Consider the following 6,090-nt stretch of genomic DNA (forward strand, 5'->3'; position numbering starts at 1 on the left):
CGATGGGACAAAGTCCACTCAGCCCAAGAAGCTCACCCACTCCAAATTTTTAATTAAGCTGCTTTAAATTATGAGGCACTTAGATAGAGATAGTCATTAACCAGGGGGGGAAAGATTTAAATTAATTGGTGGAAGGATTAGATGGTGGAAGAGTATTTTTTCACCCAGAGGTTGTTGGGGGCCTGGACCTCACTGCCTGAAAGTGTGCTCGAGGCAGAAACTCTGCATTTAAAAGAACAGTTGGTTGTGCACTTGAGGTGTCCCATCCTACAGGGCTACAGACCAAGAGCTAGAAGTCATGGAGTCATAAAGTCATAGAGTTATACAGCCAAGAAACAGGCTCTTCGGCCCATCGTGCCTATGCTGGCCATCAAGCACCTATTTATTCTAATCCTATTTTCCAGCACTTGGCCCGTAGCCATGGCGTTTCAAGTGCTCATCTAAATACTTCTTAAATGTTGTGAGGGTTCCTGCCTCTACCACCCCTTCAGGCAGTGCATTCCAGATTCCAACCACCCTTTTTCCTGAAATAACCTCTCAACATCCTGCCTCTTACCTTAAATCTATGTCCCCTGGTTATTGACACCTCTGCTAAGGGAAAAAGTTTCTTCCTATCTATCCTATCAATGCTCCTCATAATCTTGTATACCTCAATCAGGTCCCCCCCTCGGCCTTCTCTGTTCTTAGGAAAACAACACTAGCCTCTCCAGTCTCTCTTCATAGCTGAAATGCTCCAGTCCAGGCTAAAGGTGTGCAAAGGAAACCTGACCCCAGTCCGAGTGCCGGACCCGGAATCCCGACATGACCCGGCCCGAACCCGACACATGTCGTCAGATCCCGTCGGGGTCAGGTCAGGTAGCAAGCAGGCCTTTACATAAGTACATGGGTAAAGGCCTGCTACCCAACCCGACGGGTCCTGACAACACGTGTTGGGTTCGGACTTCCGGTTTTGGCATTCGGGCTCGGTCGGGTTTCCTTTACACAACTTTAGCCCAGGCAACATCCTAATGAGGTTCCTCTGCAACCCTCCCCAGTGGAATTCAGATTAGATTAGATTAGATTAGAGATACAGCACTGAAACAGGCCCTTCGGCCCACCGAGTCTGTGCCGAACATCAACCACCCATTTATACTAATCCTACACTAATCCCATATTCCTACCAAACATCCCCACCTGTCTCTATATTTCCCTACCACCTACCTATACTAGTGACAATTTATAATGGCCAATTTACCTATCAACCTGCAAGTCTTTTGGCTTGTGGGAGGAAACCGGAGCACCCGGAGAAAACCCACGCAGACACAGGGAGAACTTGCAAACTCCACACAGGCAGTACCCGGAATCGAACCCGGGTCCCTGTTTTAGACCGGATAGCTCTTTGTAAGCTGGCACGGACACGATGAGCCAAATGGTTTCCTTCTGTGCTGTAAATCTTTCTATGTTTCCAAAGACGTTTTGATCCATTCCACTCAAAGCAATGATTTCTCTTTGAAGGTAGACAAAGCTTGGCAGTAGAATTTATGCACAGCAAGGTCCCATTAAAAAGGACATGAGTCAATAAATGATTAGATAATCTGTGTTTTAGTGGGGTCGGTTTATAACTGGCATTTTAGGAAAACGTTTTTTTTATCCAGCGACTGGTTATGATCTGGAAGACATTGCCTGAAAGGGTAGTGGAGGCAGATTCAATCATAGCTTTCCAAAGGTAACTGGATAAGCACTGAAGAAAAATAACTTGCAAGGTTACGGGAAAAGGCCGAGGAAGTGGGACTACCTCTTGCAAAGAGCTGGCATGGACTCTAGGGTCAATTGGCCTCTTTCTGTGCTCTAATCATTCTACGTTGCCAAGGAGACCTGCCTGCTCTCCTTCAAATAGTGTCAAGATTGCAAATATGCATCTATGATGATGACAGTGCCTTTGCTTAAAAGACTTGCATTTATTCAGCTCTTTTCACAACCTTAGGACATCCCGAACCACTTTACAGCCAATGAAATACTTTTGAAGTGTAGTCACTGTTGTAATGTAGGAAGTGTGGCAGCCAATTGCTGTTCAGCAAGCTCGCATAAACAACAATGTGATAACGACCAGATGATCTGTTTTTGTGCTGTTGATTGAGGAATAATTAATGGCCAGAACAGCAAGGATAACCTGCCTGGTGTTATGAACGCTGGATCTTGTAACATAATTATGTCTTAAAAATTGAGATTTTTAAAAGTTCGACGTGGAGCCCGGACAGTCAGGTGACCTCATCTCCACTCTGTGAAAGGTTACCAGGACAACAAAGTATACAGATCAAAGACTGTCTTCTGAAAAACAGAGACTGCTGCCACTAACGCCTGAAGAACAATGGGTTTCACCATCTCAGACTTGCAGGTCGTAAAACAAGGAATCGGTAATTCTGAAAATGTAAGTGTACCTGGCAGCTGTTAGCACCTGGGAACAATGGATGGCCCAAAGGACTTGAGAAACTTGACTTCTGGACTCTGCATTTTGGAGCAGAATAAGAAGCTCTTGACTTGTCAATGCAGATAAATTTAACAGACTTTCCAAAGGCAGGGGGTTCTAAGAAAAGAAATCAACGGTTGTGGCCTCAAGACAGTCCAGAAGAAGGGAACTTAGCAGAGAAGGAACCAGCAGTAGCAGCCCAAGAGGAGAAAGGAGACACCTGCTCTTGGTAGCCTATTACAGTAAAAGTCTACGATGACTTGAACCTGTTTTGAGAGTTGAAGTTTGCGGAGGAGTAGAGGACTACCTTTTTCTTTTGGGCCTCCTTATCTCGAGAGACAATGGATACGCGCCTGGAGGTGGTCAGTGGTTTGTGAAGCAGCGCCTGGAGTGGCTATAAAGGCCAATTCTGGAGTGACAGGCTCTTCCACAGGTGCTGCAGAGAAATTTGTTTGTTGGGGCTGTTGCACAGTTGGCTCTCCCCTTGCGCCTCTGTCTTTTTTCCTGCCAACTACTAAGTCTCTTCGACTCGCCACAATTTAGCCCTGTCTTTATGGCTGCCCGCCAGCTCTGGCGAATGCTGGCAACTGACTCCCACGACTTGTGATCAATGTCACACGATTTCATGTCGCGTTTGCAGACGTCTTTATAACGGAGACATGGACGGCCGGTGGGTCTGATACCAGTGGCGAGCTCGCTGTACAATGTGTCTTTGGGGATCCTGCCATCTTCCATGCGGCTCACATGGCCAAGCCATCTCAAGCGCCGCTGACTCAGTAGTGTGTATAAGCTGGGGATGTTGGCCGCTTCAAGGACTTCTGTGTTGGAGATATAGTCCTGCCACCTGATGCCAAGTATTCTCCGAAGGCAGCGAAGATGGAATGAATTGAGACGTCGCTCTTGGCTGGCATACGTTGTCCAGGCCTCGCTGCCGTAGAGCAAGGTACTGAGGACACAGGCCTGATACACTCGGACTTTTGTGTTCCGTGTCAGTGCGCCATTTTCCCACACTCTCTTGGCCTACCAGAGGACTACCAGGAAACGCCTTATTCGTGGACGTCCAGGTTGGAAGTGCTCGGAGATGTGAGTGAAGACGACATTGATTTTTGAAATAGGCTGAGAGATACAACCCTTGCAACTGGGAGGAGTTTGGGACTTTTAACCGCAAAGGATTTCATCATCAGAAAGGACAGTATAATGTGTCAGTGTGGTGTGAAGTTTTCAAGTATTTTTAATCAGTAAAGAAAATACCTTTGTGATTTGGAGCATCAGCTACTTACAAAGTAATATTCAGTTAATTGGAGATTTCTTTTTCTTTAGTTGTTATAATAAAAGGCTTAAAACATGAAATCTAGTCATGTAATTCTTGAAATTGGTCTGGGAGCTCACATCTCATAATTTTCACGTTGATGACCTCATTGAGGTTGTAACACTGGTATCCTTAAAATAGTGTCATAGAGATCAGTTCTAACACCATCCCTTTTTAAATCTGCACAGAAATGATCAAGATTGTCAATATTCATCTATGATAATGTCAGTGCCTTTGTTACTCAAATTAATAACTTTGGCACCGAGACCACACTCATTAATGATATACCCGATGCCAGGGAGTACTGGCAGAAATGGCACCTTCAACCAAGTACCACAAAGACTGTGACCTCCAGCATTCACTTGCACAATGCTAGCGATTCCTGTGAACTCACTATCATCCTAAATAGTCAACTTCATAAACATGTTGGCCGCCTTGTTTACTTGGGCGTCAATTTCTACCTGTCACTAACTTAAAAATATAATTTACTGAAAACTGCTGAGTAAGTCAAAACCCAAAATAATCTAATCGTCAAACTTGCTGGCTCTGCCTGGTAGCAAATGCCTCCACTTTAACACTCATCTGATCTTGCACTCTGTTAGTCAGTTACAGAATGCTGTGCTCCTGTTTGGGCTCCCTCACCACACACTCAACTGGCGGATACCCAATTGCATGCCATTATGTACCCTGTGTCAGCACATTGTGTCCTCCTCACTGGGCCCACACACCCCCACCCCCACAACATAGTCCATCCACATGTCATTCAAATGTAGTAGCAAAATTGGTGAAAAGACTCAGACAAAATAATGTCAATTCTCTTGAACGACTTCTACCCACAGTGCAGGCTCTTTGCGAGACACTCAATATTGTCAACTTTCCTAATTCCTTTAACTTTGTCTTCCTGACTCGCTGGGGTGAACAGTAAACAGCAGATGCTCCTGTAAACCAACATATCATCTACGACCCTACAGATTCTATCATAATCTGAGACAGGACCAGTTACAGTTTTTCCCCTAAGGGAAGTTTACAAGTGCTACTTTGCAAAGTGACGTAAAGCTAATTAAACCATCAGAAAATTGTTACCTTTTTCAGATTTTCTCAGTTTAGATAAATCTTCATTTCACACAGTTAAATAATATCCAGAAAGATAAAGTGTCAATGTTGTTCAATGTCCCTTATCTATTATTCCAACACAGCACCACATTATACGAAGTGGACGGTATCCTGGATACAGTAAATATGCTGAGAGAGGAGTCACGCTTTGTTATAGATGCAAAATCATCTTCAAAATGCTGGTTCTTCTGACCTTGAGCCTGAAATTTGCAAGCAGCTGTTATTGACCTCAAGTGGTAACAAGCAGCTAAATTTACCTGCACTAGGCTATTTAGATCACTTCTCCATAGGAGTAACCTTAGAGGTGTTGAAGAGTTTGGGGTAAGATCCAATTAAACCTTTCATAGTCATAGAGTTAAGCAGCACAGAAATAGGCCCATTGTGTCGGTGCCGGCCATCAAGCACCTATCTACTCGAATCCCATTTTCCAACACTTGGCCCATAGCCTTGTACGCTATGTTGTTTTAAGTGCTCATCTAAATACTTCTTAAATGTTGTGATGGTTCCTGCCTCTACCACCTCTTCAGGCAGTATGTTCCAGATTCCAACCACCCTCTGGGTGAAAATATTTTTCCTCAAATCCCCTCTAAACCTCCTGCCCCTCACCGTAAATCTATGCCCCCTGGTTATTGACACCTCTGCTAAGGGAAAAAGTTTCTTCCTATCTACCCGATCTATGCCCCTCATAATTTTGTGTACCTCAATCAGGTCCCCCCTCAGCCTTCTCTGTTCTAAGGAAAACAACACTAGCCTATCCAGTCTCTCTTCATAGCTGAAATGCTCCAGCCCAGGCAACATCATGGTGAATCTCCTCTGCACCCTCTCCAGGGCAATCACATCCTTCCTGTAGTGTGACCAGAACTGTACACAGTACTCCAGCTGTGGCCTAACGAGCATTTTATATAGCTCCATCATAACCTCCCTGCTCTTATATTTTATGCCTCAGCTAATAAAAGGCAAGTATCCCATATGCCTTCCTAACCACCTTATCTACCTTATCTACTGCTGCCTTCAGTGATCTATGGACAAGTATACCAAGTCCCTCTGACTCTCTGTACTTCCGAGGATCCTACCATCCATTGTATATTCCCTTGCCTTGTTAGTCCTCCCAAAATGCATCACCTCACACTTCTCAGGCTTAAATTCCATTTGCCACTGCTCTGCCCATCTTACCAGCCCATCTATATCTTCCTGTAATCTGGCTTTCCTCCGCACTATTTAC

This window comes from Heterodontus francisci, chromosome 33, assembly GCF_036365525.1.
Source record: "Heterodontus francisci isolate sHetFra1 chromosome 33, sHetFra1.hap1, whole genome shotgun sequence".
NCBI lineage: Eukaryota > Metazoa > Chordata > Chondrichthyes > Heterodontiformes > Heterodontidae > Heterodontus > Heterodontus francisci.